This window comes from Salvelinus alpinus, chromosome 15 (genome assembly GCF_045679555.1).
Source record: "Salvelinus alpinus chromosome 15, SLU_Salpinus.1, whole genome shotgun sequence".
NCBI classification, from domain to species: Eukaryota; Metazoa; Chordata; class Actinopteri; order Salmoniformes; family Salmonidae; genus Salvelinus; species Salvelinus alpinus.
This window is the reverse complement of record NC_092100.1, coordinates 54831868-54850842: the sequence shown is the minus strand read 5'-3', so window position 1 is coordinate 54850842 and position 18975 is coordinate 54831868. Positions and strand designations below refer to the sequence as shown.

General features: G+C 44.6%; 1 protein-coding gene across 16 annotated transcripts in view; it reads left to right on the top strand.

The window, feature by feature from the left end:
• The first annotated feature begins 3838 nt into the window (after positions 1 to 3838).
• LOC139540350 (neuronal cell adhesion molecule-like) overlaps positions 3839 to 18975 on the top strand; it is a 114228-nt gene continuing 99091 nt past the window's right edge. For 15 of the 16 annotated variants that reach the window (XM_071344117.1, XM_071344124.1, XM_071344114.1 and 12 more), the window contains exon 1: positions 3840 to 4011. The gene's annotated coding sequence lies outside the window, so the exon portion shown is untranslated. Of the gene's footprint in view, positions 4012 to 18975 lie in introns of all 16 variants that reach the window. The other variant, XM_071344119.1, reaches the window with a different exon arrangement.

The window sequence follows — 18975 nt, the reverse complement described above, 5'->3', positions numbered from 1 at the left end:
TTATCGAGTAGTTCATGGTATGTATGCATTCTGAAATCCTGTTATTGTGCTTTTTATTGATTATCTGTGTTTTTCTACATTTTTTTCATACAATAGCAAATCAGATTGCCCTTTGTTGGACCAATAATGCTTTTCTCTATCCAAATCTGAACAGCAGTGGGATGGTTCGAAGACAAGTGGCGCATAGAGATCATTTCCCATGTATTCTGACTTTAATCCGGCCCTATTTCTCAAATGTTGGATCAGTTACTTCTGTTCCTTGGAGATAAAGTGGAAATGTCACTATTGTTCTAATTTCGTCATCCTTATTTCATTATTACACGCTCTAGTTCTCTATATTACAGCCAGACAGCTTGTATGTGGTGGATGCAACCCAAAATCAAAGGGAAGTGTTGTCTTTTTGCCACTTTTTGTTATAAGTCGTTATTTCTTTATTATTACATGCTCCAGTTCTCAACATAACCCAAAAATCTAAATTTGGCTAACTCACAGTAAGGCAGCTTGCGGGTTTTCCCAGTGTGTGGTAGTTAGAAGCAAAATTAAGGGTGTTGTCTTTTTGCCAAATCAGGCTTATTTAAGCCTCTTAAGGATCAGACCCTTCTTTTCAATTTCCGCCTAAAATGACATACCCAAATCTAACTGCCTGTAGCTGAGGACCTGAAGCAAGAATATGCATATTCTTGATATTATTTGAAAGGAAACACTTTGAAGTTGTCTAAATGTGAAATGAATTTAGGAAAACATAACACAATAGATCTGGTAAAAGATAACACAAACCAAAAAACACATTTTCTATTTTTATTGCATCATCTTTGACATGAAAAATACAAGCCATACATTCAGATAGGATGCTGAAGGTAATTTAGATTGTGTCCACAAGAGGGCAACTGTGTATGTGCAAAGTTTCAGACTGAGAACTTCAAGAATGAGCCAGCTACATGACATTTAGTATGAAGTCACCCAGATGTCCCTCACGAAATGTACCCAAGTGGCCTCCAAGTGGCCGAATTGGTAAATTTTCAAGAACGTAACTATAGAGAACATACAAAAATGCTAATAAAAATACAAGTTTACACACTCCCAGGAATGTCATACATGATGGATCATTAGCTTCCCTACATGAAAGGTACTAACAGAAGACCGGACAAGAATGCTGATCCAATGTCTCCAAACACAGAAGTGAAATATTTAATCCCTCCCAAACAGAGTAACGTTACACCATAGTAACTTGCGTGCAGACGGTGACCATTTCCAGTAGAGTGACTGTCTAGCATGATGTGGTTGGTGCCATCCAAAGAATTAGAATGAATCCTTCTAATTCTTTGGTTCCGCCATGGCAGGCTGCCAATGGCTTCTTGTGCTAAACCAGAGATAATGCATGTGTTGGAACATCAACATGCACTGAGAGGCTGTGCCTGAGTGATTCACTGACTCGCTTCAGATTGAATTGAGAGGAAATGTCCTTCTTTCAAGAGTCACATGACCAGATCATCAGAGCCGCCTTAGATGTGAAAGGGATCATCCCATAGGATACTGCTTCATCATGGTTATTAGTGCAATCACTGGTGTCACACCCGGATCTGTTTCACCTGTCTTTGTGCTCGTCTCCACCCCCCTCCAGGTGTCACCCATCGTCCTCATTATCCCCAGTGCATTTATACCTGTGTTCTCTGTTTGTCTGTTGCCAGTTCGTCTTGTCAGGTCTTACCAGCGTGTTTTCCTGTCTCCCTGCTTGCTCAAGTTCTGTTCCCTAGTTTCCCCGGTTCTGACCATTCTGTCTGCCCTGACCCCGAGCCTGCCTGCCGTTCTGTACCTTTTTGACTCTGCCCTGGATTACAGACCTCTGCCTGCCTTTGACCTGTCTTTTGCCTGCCCCCTGTTTGGGTCAATAAACATCTGTGACTCTAGCTGTCTGTATCTGGGTCTTATCCTGAGTTCTGAAAACTGGAGTACCGGGCAGCCCCCGCAGTAACCCTCCAAAAAGTCATTCATTTTTTTCTTCTTCCATGTACTAGGAAGCTAAGTGTTTGTATCTTGGGCTTCATGAATCTGACTGAAAGACCATGAAAAATAAAAAATGCAACTGATTGAAAGTATAAGCGGTTATCGGTGAACAAATGCTGTGGTCAAGGCAATGACGGTGCCAGTGCAATGAGTGGAGCTTACTCAGCACATATTAGACCGAGAGCCTAATGCTTCTTAGGCAGTTCTTCATGAGTTTTAGTTTAGAAAACGACCTCTCCTCAGAAGCGACATTTACAGGGATGGTAAAAACTGATCGCTGTCGAAAAATCAGGGAAACTGGGTAGAAGGAAGTGGTGCTTCAAATACAGCTGTTCTGCAATATCTTTAATTGAGCCTCTCATTCTCCTTAATTGCCGGCCTCAACACGTTACGGAAACAGATTAACTGTATAGAAATCTCTAGGGACAGGTCGTCTGGATATTGGACAGACAATATGGCAGATGCAAACAGATTATTTTCATCTTTAGTGGTCAACAGTTCTTGAGGGCTTGAACAAAAAAAAGTGGTTCATGATTTTGGTCATACTGGTGAACCGGCATTCAATATTATTATAATTTTTTTAAACTAGGCAAGTCAGTTAAGAACAAATTCTTATTTACAATGACGGCCTACTCCGGCCAAACCCAGATGACGCTGGGCCAATTGTGCGCCGCCCTATTGGACTCCCAATCACGGCCGCTTGTGATACAGCCTGGAATCGAACCAGGGTGTCTGTAGGGACACCTCTAGCACTGAGATGCAGTACCTTAGACTGCTGCACCACTCGGGAGCCCGATGTATGGTTGCAATATGAACAGCCCTTTATCTCTGGTATATCCCCAGTAACATGGGGTGAACAGCTGCAGTGATTGCTCTCTATCCAATTGCATAGACAGTGAGACAGACCTGCCCAGCAGTTCCGACTTTTTTTAACTTAAGACAACATGTTGTGTATTTTTTAAATTGAGAAATACTGCAAATAGAGGCACTAATGTATAGTCCTACTGTTTATGCCTGAAGGGTGACGGATAATAGGCAAACATTGCATACTGTAAATATGTTGTTTTTCTTTATGCCCCTGCATTATAATTCATCATTACACATACGTCCAAAAAAGTAATTGCTTTGTTGGATTATAAATTGTTTATAAATGGTTAAAATGGTAAATAACCTTTCACTCACCCCTCTCATTTCAAGAAGATGATTAATACAATAGCAACAGGGAATCATTTATAAAACACAGCATGTACAATTATTTTAGCCTGTATGATTGTCACGACTTCCGCCGAAGTCGGCTCCTCTCCTTGTTCGGGCGGCGTTCGGCGGTCGACGTCACCGGCTTTCTAGCAATCGCCGCTCCATTTTTCATGTATCCATTTGTTTTGTCTTGTTCCCTGCACACCTGGTTTTCATTCCCCAATCAATCTACATGTATTTATTCCTCTGTTCCCCATCATGTCTTTGTTTAAGATTGTTTGTGTTATGTGTTATTTGTTGATGCGCCAGACTGGTTTGTTTTTTCCGTGGTATTTCACGAAGATGTTTATTTTTAAACATAATTCTTGTGACTGTTTTGCGCGTTTTGCACTTTTGCCTCAATAAAGTGTGCGCCTGTTCTGCTCTCCTGCACCTGACTTCGCTACCAGTACGCACACACATGACAATGATCCTTTACCCCTTACAGCTGTTCTCCATCTGTGATGTTGAAAGAAACTGGAGACAGATTTGGAATTTGGAAACGTATTTTGTCAAATTGGTCCAGCGCTCGAGGCCACCCCCATCCGTCCGCAGCGGCGCTGCAGTGTGCGCGCTTGAAGAGTACTGCGGCTCGCGCGCTATCTTGCGAGAGGAGGAGAGGACCAGTCAAGCAGCAGAGGCAAGTGGAAGTTCAACGGACGGACGCGGTTCCAACAAAAAAAATACGCACCGGGGAAAAATAGCACTCTACTGCAAGAACCTGGAAGAGAGAGCGCGCGCATCCATTGTATTGCGCACCGTACACTGCAGGTTAGTTAAGTAAATAATGTTTTTATGCCAAAACATCCCAAAGGCAGAATGAGAGTCGTATGACGCTGTCGTTCATTCCGGAGTTTATTCGTGCGAACGTAGGATAGATGTTGTCTTTAGGCTATCAAAAAACGAATCATTGTGTTCATTAAATTGCCGGAGCCAATTAAATTGCATGTTGTGTAGCCTACATATGGAACCAGTAGCAGTATTTAGGTTACTTCTTATGTGATACAGAAATGTGGTATATTACTCAGAACAGGTGTAGCCTATAGCTAGCTTTGGGACACATCGGGAGTCTGTGTATTGGTCCTACAGCCCTGTACATCAGTCTGTGCATCAGTGTGGTTGGTTAGGTGGACAGTTGTCAACAATGTTAGACTTGCGATGGCATCAATTGTTCATTTGTAGGTTATGGCTGTTTATCAAATGATAGTCAACCCAAGGCGCACTCTACAGCACCCCAAATGTGTGTTCCGCTATGCGCGTGACAATCTTTTTTTTTTTTTTTTTACTTCACTGAAGGTTTTCCACAAATTCTTGTATTCGTTGTAACGAGAGAGAGAGAGAGAGGGAGCAGAGCAGAGCAGAGCAGAGCGTTAGACAATATGTAATGCAGTTGTGTAAAGAGCCTACGCACATAACTCAAGTTTGGTATTTGAGTAGATTTGGTCAGTTGATCGAAATGAAATCATGCGTTTGCTGTTATTTCACATGCGAAATGTCACGCTTGATACGATTTCTCAAAATGCAAGGGTGCAAATCAAATGTGTATTTCGTTTAATGTGTCGACACCAATATCTAGCGTACTCCATTTTCTCGAAATTGTCATTGTTATAATTGTAATATTCCCTGGAGATTTTCTTGTTGCATCTGTCATGTATTTGAGACGTTAATAATCAAGCCAAACAATTGCATTACTGCAAAAACATTCCCACCCATGTCTTACCCTACTTCCCTCCCACTCTGTCGCCTTGTCAGACAAGCTTAATTCATTCATAGTGTACCCAGTGCCCCCCTTCAACACAAACAAACTCACACAACCAAACACTCGCCACTTTCACTTTCCAGACACACACACACAGAAACACACACACACCCAAACACACACAAAAACACGCGGCACTTTTACTTCTCAGTCCAATGAATACAATGCTAACGACTAACAATGAATGACTAATGCTTTTATTGTCTGTGTAGTGGTGCTCTTCTCGCTGTGACACACTTTCTAGGTATGTTTATTCAGTCTGAGCAGACTATTGTTCATCTCCTCAAGTAGATAACAAGTCCCTGACCTACCCTATGGCATCTGCACTCATTCTGAGAGGGCGCCCCCAAAAATGTGTGTGTATCTCCTATTGTGGATTGTTGTTTGTGTACCCTGCCCTGGTGTTCCTTTAAAAAAAAAATTTAACCATGGATTATACTTGATCTAATTGTAAGATCCGTTTGTTACCATTGCTTTACAGATTTGTGACCCAGAGAGACCCCCTCTGGCAGCTGTCTTAAAGGGACACTACGGTGAAAACGGAGGAAAAACAACCAGTTATATTGTTGTCCTTTGATGTTCCGGTCATTTTTCAACCTTTCTGTACTTCCTTCTATCGTCTCAGTGACTTTTACGGTTTAGTTGACAGCTGTCGTCTGGCAGACCATTGTTGCTCACTTGACCGGCCATTGTTGAAAATGGGACAAGATAATACACAGTGACCTACCAGGCTGGTGACCTAGATATCTGGCCTTTACTTTCACCCAGCTCCAGTGCCACATGGAGATTTGCATAACTGTAAGGGATCACCATAATTACCATTTACTGGTTGTGGTATCTGTGGTGTTTTGCGTGTGTGTCTGTGTGTGCAGCTGTTGAACATGTGTGTGTCTCTGTGTGTGTGTGTGTTTTGTTTTCATGCACGCGTTTATATGTATGTGGTACTACGAGAGTCCCAGTTTCCCAGCAGATGATTACGTAGCAGTGGCCAGTCCTCAGAGCGATGGGAAAGGCTGGGGTGTAGAAGAGGAAAATGCCACTTATTCAACACTGTGGGCTGGTGAAGCATGCAGACTATTCTGTGAGAAGTGACTTGTTCTCTATCTCCGGTCGTCTGCCAGGCAGTCGCTAGCTTGTGTTCTAACTACCCCCCCCCCCCCCCAAGACAGCAGGACAATGTTTCTCAGTCATACAACCAACGCTCTCAGTCTGTTCCAGTCATGCTGATGTCATAGCGGTTCCTCGGAAGAATTGAATATCAACTTTTATGACACGTTCATATTTCAATGTTCTTTTTGGGAAGACTGCGTGCGTCAAATCAACCGTTATTTGTCCAGGACGGAAGTGTTGAGAGACATCAGCGCCGAGGCGGTTCATTTGGAGCTATTGAATCACATCATGGAATCACACTTGTGGAGTTGTGTCCGTTTAGTAAAGGCAGATATTACTAGTCCGAATAGTTTACTTTTGATCATGCGGTTCTTGACGCTTTCTTTGGAGTTTTTCTTTACAAAAACAACACAGACCTACAGTATTGATTGTTCTTTGTGTCGCAGAGGTTGTTACTTGTACGACACATGTTTGTACCCTGGGGGTTACCATTTGTAGTTATACAGTATGTCCTCACAGGTCAGTCAGTCAGACAGGAAGTGAAAGTGCACTCTTGCTTTGAATGGAGAAAATGATTTAGCAATGATCTGAATGTAGCCGGTCTGCCACTCAGTAATATGAATGTCTGCTACTGCCGGCTGACCTGCTCTGATGTATGTAATCCCAGGCGAGTAAGAGAGGCCCATGTACATCCATTAGTGTCACCAGGGTCTGGGCCTGTCTCTGTGTGTGTGTATGTGTGTTCCCATAGGGCCAGGCAAGCGTCACAGTGAAAATGCTTTAGTCTAGTTTCTCTGTCACACCCCTGTCCTCCTCACTGCCGACTGCCGGCAGATGAATGTCTCATTAGGGGGACCACCATTGAAACACAGTGTGCATCCCAAAATGACACCCTATTCTGATTATACACACCCTATTCCCAGGGCTCTGTTCAAAAGTAGTGCACTATGTAGAGAATAGGATGCCCTTTGGGACGCAGCCATAAAATACTGTTCTGTTTAATTCTGTGCAGACCACAGGGTGACTGTGAAGGATATCCCTCTCTCGGTCTCGCTGCTGCTTGGCTGTCTCTGCCTGCTCAACAGACACTACATGGAGCTGGATGTATCACTGTTTTTAATGGTCCATTGGCAGCCATTTTTTATCTCAATATTAAATCATTTCTGCGTAACAGTGAAGTACCTTACATGGATTGTTTTAAATGAAAATGGTCTAAAAGAAACAAAAATAGCTTCTTAGCAAAGAGCAAATTCTCCAGCCAGAATTTTGCTAGGACTGTCTGGGAGTGGGGAGGGGAAAACTGAAAATGAGCTGTTATTGGCAGAGCGGTTTGGAACTCTCTTTCTTATTGGTCTATTAACTAATTTACCTCTAGGTGATCACACCAGGCAGGCCAAAACTATCCCACCAAAAAAGCTGAAATTTCCAGCGGCCTTTTCAAACAGCTCTTACGCTAAAAGGGCATTATCATAATTTTCAGTATTATTCCAAACTCATAGTGTAGAAATATGTATAAAACACAGGAAATCACGTTTCTGACTGCAATGGGCCTTTAATAAATATATGCATGTATACAAATCTGCTTAGAGAGGCAAGCAGGAAAACACACACACACACACACGCACACACACACACACACACACACACACACACACACACACACACACACACACACACACACACACACACACACACACACACACACATATATACATACGCACATGCCTGAGTAGTGACAAGCTGGTGAAGCACAATTAGAGTTTCACACTTGGTTAGCCACTGGTGCTAATGGGGATTGACAGATTCCTGTCCTGTCCTCTGCTCTCCTCACAGCTGCACACTGTTGTTGTTTACATCATAGACCTGGATTTGTAATGACTTAGAAAAAGAGGCGAGGTTAGGTGATCCATACCTTGTGATATCAGACTGATGCTGGCCTGACTCAGACACGATTGTCTCGACTAGAAACAATCTATTTTGGCTCATTCTCACTGTTGCTGTCAACAATGGCGCTTTCTTTCACGAGATTCCTTGTGTAACTTTTCATTACACCAACATCAAGTAATAGGATATTGTTTGGCTCGTTGTACTATACATAAAACACGCGAGAAACCTGGAGCTACTCAACGGGTTATAGTAGTGTTAGGCTATATGTGTGCTCCTTATTACCTAGCTAGCTATATGTGGTCAAGAATCCCAGGCCAGGACGGTGTTTGGTTGCTAGGACAGAGGTCTTATTTACAGGAGTGGTCAGTCAATGGTCTGGTCAGCCCTGGTCCCTCCTAGCTCCTAGCTGAAGTAGCGGTCCAAAGTGAATAAACTATTGTTATAAATGTGCTTTTTAATACCTAACTGTTTTTATTAGCTTGTGGTCATTTGTTTGGTTGCTAGGACAGATGGCGTTAAAGGAGTAGTTAGTCAGTCAACGGGCAGTCGCCCCCCAGTTGGCAGCAGCAGTAGACCCACTGTGACTGAATTATTACCCATGTCAGGTTATTATGCCATTATAGCCGTCCGACCCAATCGCTCAAGGTTACCCCGGGATACGGCATTATCACCCTCCCATGTAAGGATTATTACACCCCTCAGTGAGAACAAAGGTGAAGCGATGCTCTTTTCTGTTCAAACGGACTGTGAGGGATCAACTAGCGGAAAGCCTCCTTTTTAAAGTGGGCGGCGAGGAATCGGACGATAATAGAATGTGGTGTTGTGGGTTTAATGTTCTATGCTCCCCCTACCCAATAGAAACCAAACTAACAGGCAAACCCACCATCTTTGATTTGAACAATGTAACGTGAACCACTTGAGCTTCCAGGCAGTTAACTAACACCGGGATTCATTCTTCACAACCTGACTTACTGAATTTATTCTCTGTGACATGAACAAGACTAAGTTGAGAGCGAGGGGGTTGAAGGAATGAAGGATGTGTTTGTTAGTTTGCTTCTCTGCGTCCTCCTCACAAGTTACTTAAAAAAAAAGCTTTTTTACCACCCATTGGAAAGAAGAGGGGGGGAGAAGGGGGAGAAGCGAAAGGGGGGAAGAAGGGTGGACGCGAGGGGTGTGTGGAAGCTTTGGGGGGGGGGGGGGGATCATGTCCCTAATGGAACGCTGAGAAGGGGCAAGGGGAACAAAAGAGGGTCTGTTTTTGCCACGTCCCCACTGGCTGGGCCGTTGTTCTTGGAGCATTTCTTGTGAAGTAGGGGGGTGCTGCCGGATCAGGGGGCTGGGGACTCGGGAGTCTGGAATACAAGCCTGGGCACTGGCTGGATCTCTGCTTGAAGAGAAGATCTGGATATTTGTTTGAAGACCAGAGATTTTATAGTGGAGGAAAACAATCTCAGCCTATAGCCAGCCCCAGCCCTGACCTCAGCCACAGCTCCATCCCCAACCTCAGCCTCGGCCAATGCTCCATCCCCAAACCCAGCCCCTGGCTCATGCCAAGTCCTGCATGGGCGGCAGATATGTGCGAGAAAGGGACACCTGCTCTGAAGAGGGTCACAGTGGGAGAATGCCACAGCAGCTGCATGACGCTGTCCTCTAGTCTGTCCATTGAGACAGACAGCAGGACAGGAGTGCTACCCTAGCAGCAGGATGCTGTGGAAGTAGGTTCTTTAGGGAAGGAAGCGTGCACTTGAACGCTCCCGAGAACATTCTCATGCTTCCTTCCTCTCATTCGCATAGGCTTAAGAAGAATCCACAACCCTCCTTCCTCCCCCTTCGTCCCCCGTTCGTCCCCCCTCTCTGTTGACATAGAAGCTTGGCCCACTTGTGTTGTCTAATTGCTCAGCAAATATGCCACCACAGCCCTTATCCCGCTTTTCAAGTCTAAGATTTAAAGAGCCAGGCTTGGGCCTGCCAAGAAAGAATGACATTAAACCAACCACCGGCTTCCTTCAACACTCCCATGCTCTGTGGTTGATGTAGTTATCTCTTAGGGAAAAAATGCACTATGCAGAAATCGCTCCGCCATTTCATGGCTGCTAAAATTCTAATAGTTCTCCTAAATTCTCTTAATCCAATACAGGATTAACATTGAATCCTATTACACCGGCTCTGATGCTCGTCGGATGTGGCAGGGCTTGAAAACTATTACGGACTACAAAGGGAAACCCAGACATGAGCTGCCCAGTGACGCGAGCCGACCAGACGAGTTAAATGCCTTTTATGCTCGCTTCGATGCAAGCAACACTGAAGCATGCACGAGAGCACCAGTTGTTCTGGATGACTGTGTGATAACGCTCTAGGTAGCCGATGTGAGCAAGACCTTTAAACAGGTCAACATTCACAAAGCCGCGGGGCCAGATGGATTACCAGGACGTGTACTCAAAGCATGCGTGGACCAACTGGCAAGGGTCTTTACTGACATTTTCAATCTCTCCCTGACTGAGTCTGTAGCACTCACTTCCGTCATCATGAAGTGCTTTGAGAGACTAGTCAAGGACCATATCACCTCCACCCTACCGGACACCCTAGACCCACTCCAATTTGCTTACCGACCCAATAGGTCCACAGACGACGCAATCGCAACCACACTGCACACTGCCCTAACCCATCTGGACAAGAGGAATACCCATGTGAGAATGCTGTTCATCGATTACAGCTCAGCATTTAACACCATAGTACCCTCCAAACTCGTCATCAAGCTCGAGACCCTGGGTCTCGACCCCGCCCTGTGCAACTGGGTCCTGGACTTCCTGACGGGCCGCCCCCAGGTGGTGAGGGTAGGTAACAACATCTCCACCCCGCTGATCCTCAACACTGGGGCCCCACAAGGGTGCGTTCTGAGCCCTCTCCTGTACTCCCTGTTCACCCACGACTGCGTGGCCATGCACGCCTCCAACTCAATCATCAAGTTTGCGGATGACACTACAGTGGTAGGCTTGATTACCAACAACGACGAGACGGCCTACAGGGAGGAGGTGAGGGCCCTCGGAGTGTGGTGTCAGGAAAATAACCTCACACTCAACGTCAACAAAACAAAGGAGATGATTGTGGACTTCAGGAAACAGCAGAGGGAACACCCCCCTATCCACATCGACGGGTCAGTAGTGGAGAAGGTGGAAAGTTTTAAGTTCCTCGGTGTACACATCACGGACAAACTGAATTGGTCCACCCACACAGACAGCGTTGTGAAGAAGGCGCAGCAGCGCCTCTTCAACCTCAGGAGGCTGAAGAAATTCGGCTTGTCACCAAAAGCACTCACAAACTTCTACAGATGCACAATCGAGAGCATCCTGTCGGGCTGTATCACCGCCTGGTACGGCAACTGCTCCGCCCACAACCGTAAGGCTCTCCAGAGGGTAGTGAGGTCTGCAGAACGCATCACCGGGGGCAAACTACCTGCCCTCCAGGACACCTACACCACCCGATGTCACAGGAAGGCCATAAAGATCATCAAGGACAACAACCACCCAAGCCACTGCCTGTTCACCCCGCTATCATCCAGAAGGCGAGGTCAGTACAGGTGCATCAAAGCAGGGACCGAGAGACTGAAAAACAGCTTCTATCTCAAGGCCATCAGACTGTTAAACAGCCACCACTAACATTTAGCGGCCGCTGCCAACATACTGACTCAACTCCAGCCACTTTAAAAATGGGAATTGATGGAAATTATGTAAAAATGTACCACTAGCCACTTTAAACAATGCCACTTAATATAATGTTTACATACCCTACATTACCCATCTCATATGTATATACTGTACTCTATATCATCTACTGCATCTTGCCATCTTTATGTAATACATGTACCACTAGCCACTTTAAACTATGCCACTTTATGTTTACATACCCTACAGTACTCATCTCATATGTATATACCGTACTCTATACCATCTACTGCATCTTGCCATGCCGTTCTGTACCACCACTCATTCATATATCTTTATGTACATATTCTTCATCCCTTTACACTTGTGTGTGTGTATAAGGTAGTAGTTGTGGAATTGTTAGGTTAGATTACTTGTTGGTTATTACTGCATTGTCGGAACTAGAAGCACAAGCATTTCGCTACACTCGCATTAACATCTGCTAACCATGTGTATGTGACTAATAAAATTTGATTTGATTTGATTTGATTTGTAATACCTACATGTTTCATGCAGATCACCATAGTCCCTGTGCCCAAGGAAGCGAAGATAACCTGCCTAAATGATTTCCGCCCCATAGCACTCAGTAGCCATGAAGTTCTTTGAAAGGCTGGTCATGGCTCACATCAACAGCATCCTCCCGGATACCCTGGACCCACTCCAATTCGCATACCGCCCCAACAGATCCACAGATGATGTAATCTCAATCGCACTCCATACTGCCCTTTCCCACCTGGACAAAAGGATGTGAGAATGCTGTTCATTGACTACAGCTCAGCGTTCAACACCATAGTGCCCAAGAAGCTCATCACTAAGCTAAGGACCCTGGGACTAAACACCTCCCTCTGCAACTGGATCCTGGACTTCCTGACGGGCCGCCCCCAGGTGGTAAGGGTAGGCAACAACACGTCTGCCACGCTGATCCTCAACACTGGGGCCCCTCAGGGGTGTGTACTTAGTCCCCTCCTGTACTCCCTGTTCACCCACGACTGCGTGGTCAAACATGACTCCAACACCATCATTAAGTTTGCTGACGACACAACAGTGGTAGGCCTGATCACCGACAACGATGAGACAGCCTATAGGGAAGAGGTCAGAGAACTGGCAGTGTGGTGCCAGGATAACAACCTCTCCCTCAATGTGATAAAGACGAAGAAGATGATTGTGGACTACAGGAAAAGGCGGCCGAACAGGCCCCTATTAACATCAACGGGGCTGTAGTGGAGCAGGTCGAGAGTTTCAAGTTCCTTTGTGTCCACATCACCAAAGATCTATCATGGTCCAAACACACCAAGACAGTCATGAAGAGGGCACGACAAAGCCTTGAAAGCCTTGAGTCAGAGACTCAAGTCACCCAAGTCATAGACTGTTTTCTCTGCTACCGCACGGCAAGCGGTACTGGAGCACCAAGTCTAGGTCCAAGAGGCTTCTAAACAGCTTCTACCCCCAAGCCATAAGACTGCGGAACAATTAATCAAATGGCCACGCGACTATTACATTGACCCCCCCCCCCCCCATTTGTTTTGTACATTGCTGCTACTCTCTGTTTACTCTATGCATAGTCTATCTATGCATAGTCACTTCACCCCTACCTACATATACAATTGACCTCTAACCTGTACCCCCGCACACTGACTCGGTACCGGTACCCCCTGTATGTAGCCTCGTTATGTTATTGTGTTACTTTTTATTATTTGTAACTTTATTTTATTTGTATATATTTTGTATATATTTTCTTAACTCTTCTTGAACTGCACTGTTGGTTAAGGGCTTGTGAGTAAGCATTTCACGGTAAGGTCTACACTTGTTGTATTCAGCGCATGTGACAAGTACAATTTGATTTGATTTCTGTTTATGTGTTTAAGTATGGTGTAAAGACTCATCATACCATCTAAACCGCTGTGAAATATATTTTCCACAAACAAAAAATATATATTTTTCAGTTTCTGAAGCTGATATCATGAGGAAAGCGCATGACCAGGAACTGGCACTCTGCCAGACCACTGACTCAAATAGCTACCATCCGGCCCCACATCACACTAGAGGCTTCATTCCACGTTCTACAGACTGTTGACATCTAGTGGAAGGCGTAGGAAGTGCAAACAGATCCATATCTTGCAGGGAATTGAATCGGCGATGAGTTGAACATTGACCAGTCTCAGAATTCTCACTTCCTGTTTGGATTTTTTCTCAGGTTTTTGCCACCCATATGAGTTCTGTTATACTCACAGACATCATTCAAACAGTTTTAGAAACTTCAGAGTGTTTTATATCCAATAGTGGTGTACAAAACCGAAAGTAAAAGACGCAAAAATGAAACTCTGCACAGGAAGCATAGCAATAGCGCACCTAGAACAGATCTACCACTTCTTAGAGGTTTTCTCAATGAGAGTGACAGATCTATAATTCACATTTCTATGTCAATTTGGTCGGTGCTCCAAAAAAAGTTACATATTGCAGCGTGAAATGGATGTTATGTCACCACTGTATATAAACTATGGTGTAGTGGCACACGTGTGGAGTTACAGTATGTGTTATATGCAGCAGAGTGAGAGCTTAGCGCAGCTTCATCCCTTGACAAATAGGTATTTTCCAATAGCTGACCTCATGAGGATAACCTGGTGAAATAAAGGTTAAATAAGAAGGTTAGTTTCATTCTTCTAGACCCATCACATGCAACAGGGATTGATTTAACCGGATGAAGGTAGACACCTAGCTGTCAGCACATGAATAAAGGTGACAAAGGGGCTTTTCTATGGTTCAGGAGGCCGACTGAACCTTGTGGCTCATTTAGGTCCTCGTTCCCTAATACCGCTGCCGTCTCAACCCCCCCCAAACCCCCCGTCTCCACCCCCCCTAGTCCCCGCTCCATGGTTAGGGACCATGTCACCAGCTCAGCATCCACTACCGAAGGACTCTTAATCCAACTGGGATGACAGCTTGGCTCTCTTTCCCTGTTTCTGTGGCACTAGATAGATGCTGAAACCAATGAGATTTTCTTCCTTCCGCCTTTTTTCATCCCTTAAAACCCCAAACACAGCCACGGGAATCCTGGGAAAATTCTCCCCTTGGGGGACGAGACAAAGAAATGGGATGGTAAACAAATCCTACTGCGAATCTATCAGAGATTTTCCCTTCCTCCATCTCCGTTCAGCCCCAGATAAATGTTCCAATCCATGTCCCTTTTGAGATTTCTTTACAACAAAAAACAATGCTGCCTCTGGTTGGTGTTTTTCTGTTGTTCTCCTCCCTGCCTGTGTGACGCGTTGTTTAAAAGCATAATCTATACACCACCATAATCTTTGTTTGTCTATGGCTTCAAAATGATTATAGAAGATTGAGGTCAAAAACGAAGTAGAATCCTAAAAGTAGTCCCCCAGTAAACCCACTGCCCCTTTCTTGGTAACGCCCAATCGGGCGCTCTGATCCCCAGGTCACATGTTGAGGGACATTCAAACAGATTAATCAGCTCCAGCGTCAGAACAATGAGTATTAGCCATGTTTGCTGAGAGTCTAATGCACTCTGTCAGCTATGGATAATTTTTCATCTCTCAGGCGAGGGTGCTGCCACAGTAAGTACCGGTAAGGGAAGGAGTTGGGGGTAGAGCTGTCATCAGGAATGTTGTTATTACTCTGAGAGGACTGCTGCTTAGTTAATTTCATCCCTATGTTCCCATTTTGATTAGTTTTTCTAATTTAAAACATATTGGACATGTACCAAACCAATCCCTACCAACTCCAAGCCCGTATAGCAGTTAGTGACTTGGAAGAAGGGAATGGGTAAGAAGACAATGAAGTGGAGAGAGCGGTGCAGAGCTGGCATCGGGAATGTTGTTTTGAATTTTCCCTGAGAGACTTGTTTACAGCTTGACGTATTAATAACCCTACGTGTAATCTCAATACTCCCACAACGCGTACAGTAATTGGGATGTACTCGTCACCTCATTATATTACACTTACGTGATTAATACTGTGTTTCGATGACTTGTAATCCGCACATCAGGATTTGGGACGTCATTTCGATTATTTGTTTTTTGGAAAGTTCACAGTACTAAGGCTGTATACAAGTGACCTCTAGCCTAGCATTTATGTTTATAATAGAGGTTCAAACGTTTTTGTCTGTTCCGCATACTTCCTCTATATCCTTCGTCTTCTCTCTTTATCTTTATCTCCCACAAAACGGGCCACTTTGCGTGAGAAAACCACCGCATGAATAAAAGACTAAAAGATAATCGGCACCGAGAGGACAACAGCCACAGCGACACAGCGAGTTGACGGGAATACATTCCTATGCCAGAGCAATTTAAGATCAAACACTCTACAGTGGAATAGAAATCAGTGTAATCTCTTTCCTCTGTCTGTAGTCCCCCCTCCTTCCCTGCTTCTCTGACTCAGAGCTCGACTTGCTCTTTGGTGGCTCTGAAAGAATGTCATTGTCACCGAGGCAATTCCCGCTTCTAGCCCCAGCAGTGAAGAGGATGGAGGGATGAATCGTGACTTCATTTATCAGCCACCTCAGAGGCTGGCTGGGCTTGATAACCCAATCAAACGGCCAGTGTGGCTGAGAGGTCTGTCTGGGGCACCAGAGAGCTTGTCTGTCTGGTCTGTCTGTCTGGTCTGGTCTGTCTGTCTTGTCTGTGTGCTTGCAGGTCTTTGAATGTGTCCTGGTGATCTGATCTATATTTTTAGAGTTCGGAGAACCGGTCAATTCTGGGTAAGAGATGAACTGGAGATAGAAGGGGAGGGTGCCTTGAAGACTTTTCAGACTACTGAGCCAAGCCAAGCTGTACTGAGGTGGTCTGGTTTCGAATCCACCATAGTTGCTGGAACTGTGCTGAAAAGAACAATGAGATTAGAAGGCTCTCACAGTCAATACGAGTCAGTTATTAAATAGGCCATGGTTTTTGGTCCCGTTAGTGGACCAACCAACCATTGGTTAGCTGTGGTATTTGAGTGTTGGCTGAGGTTGAAAGGAGTCCAGATCTAATGAACAACGTACCGTTCGAGGTTGTCTGGTTTGGAGCCTCCGGCCTAGCTCCCTGGCCCCACAGGACAAATGACACACGACCGTATTCAAAAAGCATCTCAAAATAGGATTGCTGATCTTGGATCAGTTACCCTTGTCCATAGAGTTGTATTCATTATAATCTAAAAGGCAAAACTGATCCTATATCAGCAATTGAGACCCTTTGTGAATATGGGCCCATAGTTCTCTTTGAGAGAAGCTACCGTAAGCAGACATGTTACTCAAAGGGCTAGCTGGGTGACGGAGCGCACGCTGCCTACACACCACCTCGTGAGGACAAATGCAACACTCAGGATTTCTGTTTTTTTGTCCATTTTTGTGATGGTGCGTCATTGAAGGGGAGTTTATGTAGTTGGGATAGCTCTTTGAGTGGGAAAAGTGAGACTTCATATAGCTGGTTTTGAAGTCTGCTCTTCAATGGTTTGATTTGATATTTAACGGGTGTGTCGAGGGGAACAGAGCAGAGTCGTTGAAACAAAAATCCTCATATATTCACCAGAGCTTTCATCAAATTTCCTGTAGAATAATAGATTGAATTGCGGACGAGGAGAGCTCAAGGTGCTACTGGAGATTTTGTCCTGTCTCTTCTATGGCTGGTCTCAGTTAAAAAAATCTTATGTTTAATCCATGGATTTTATGCAACGGAGAATAGGTCTTTTTTTCATGAAAAATTCTAATTTACATGATTGAATGGTGGGGATTGAAAGATATCTAAGCCTAGGATATTTAAATTGGTTCCATTTCCCATACATGCAATATTTTTAGTGGATGATATCCAGAGTTTATAGCTGAGCTGCTCAGATAAAGGACCAATCACCTCCCTGAGAGCAGATTACTTTCTGATCTCCATCTACCTCTCTCTCTCTCTCTCTCTCTCTCTCTCTCTCTCTCTCTCTCGCTCTCTCTCTCTCTCTCTCTCTCTCTCTCTCTCTCTCTCTCTCTCTCTCTCTCTCTCTCGCTCTCGCTCTCGCTCTCGCTCTCGCTCTCGCTCTCGCTCTCGCTCTCGCTCTCGCTCTCTCTCTCTCTCTCTCTTTTTTTTTATCTTAAGAGATGGAACACCAGTGGGCTATCGTCTGGTGTTCTTAAGAGATAGAACACCAGACGATAGCCCTCTGGAGTCCTCCTAGTGGAATATTCATTACTCACTGGGTGTGTCCCAAATGGCACCCTATTTCCTATGTGGTGCACTACTTTTGACTATGGGCCCTGATCAAAATATAGTGCACTATATTGGGAATAGGGTGCCATTTTTAACGCAAGCCTATCTCACCCTCCTCTCCCCTACGCTGTTGTAAGGTCAAACCCTGACTTTGAATCTGCCTCAGTGTTGCTAGTATTTGCCATCCTCTGTCCTACTCATGTTCCCGAGCTCCACAAGGTTAAGGTGAGATGGGTCCCAGGGAAAGGAGACACTGGATCTCTTTTCTTTCTGGTTGTAAAAAGGACGTGGTACCCAGTACACGCCTTTCTGTGGTAACTGGAGATGCGCCGTTTTGTTCACCCCGGGAACACAACTCATCAGATGTTTGAGGCACAGTGCTCTCCAGTTTAATTTGTGGTACATGGATCTATTACTTTCAACACATACTTCCAGAGTAGAGTGCACTATTCCGATCCATGGATTAGAGTTGATACGTCTGCTTATTCTGTATCTGGACCAAAACTTCTCAAGCTGAGAAGTACAGAGATATTTAATACATAAATATAAAACATTTATTTATGTGTGTATACAGTATGTTTCAATTTATGTCCAAGATTTCGTGTGATTTCTATTTCCGATATGCTTAAACATTGGCACTCGTTCCCTGATAGCTACTGTAATTAATAAACAGAGTAGAATAGGTCCACAACATGAGGGTTGGATTTACCATGCTCGTCTTCAATGTTAAAATCCCATTAACCATTTGGCGCCCGAGTCAAACTACCACGGGATTAACCCATTATATATACCCAAACCCAACCCTGGGAGAGAGTGATAGCAGCACTGCGCTTCCCTAATCTGACTGCTTCCCCGGGTACCACTGGTTTACAGATAGAATGCCTCCACCATCGTTCACTGACAGAGTGTCACGTTCTGACCTTAGTTCCTTTTTTATGTCTTTATTTTAGTTTGGTCAGCGCGTGAGTTGGGGTGGGCATTCTATGTTGTTTTTCCATGTTTTGTTCTGTTGTTCTATTTCTATGTGTTTGGCCTAGTATGGTTCTCAATCAGAGGCAGGTGTCAGTCGTTGTCTCTGATTGGGAGCCATATT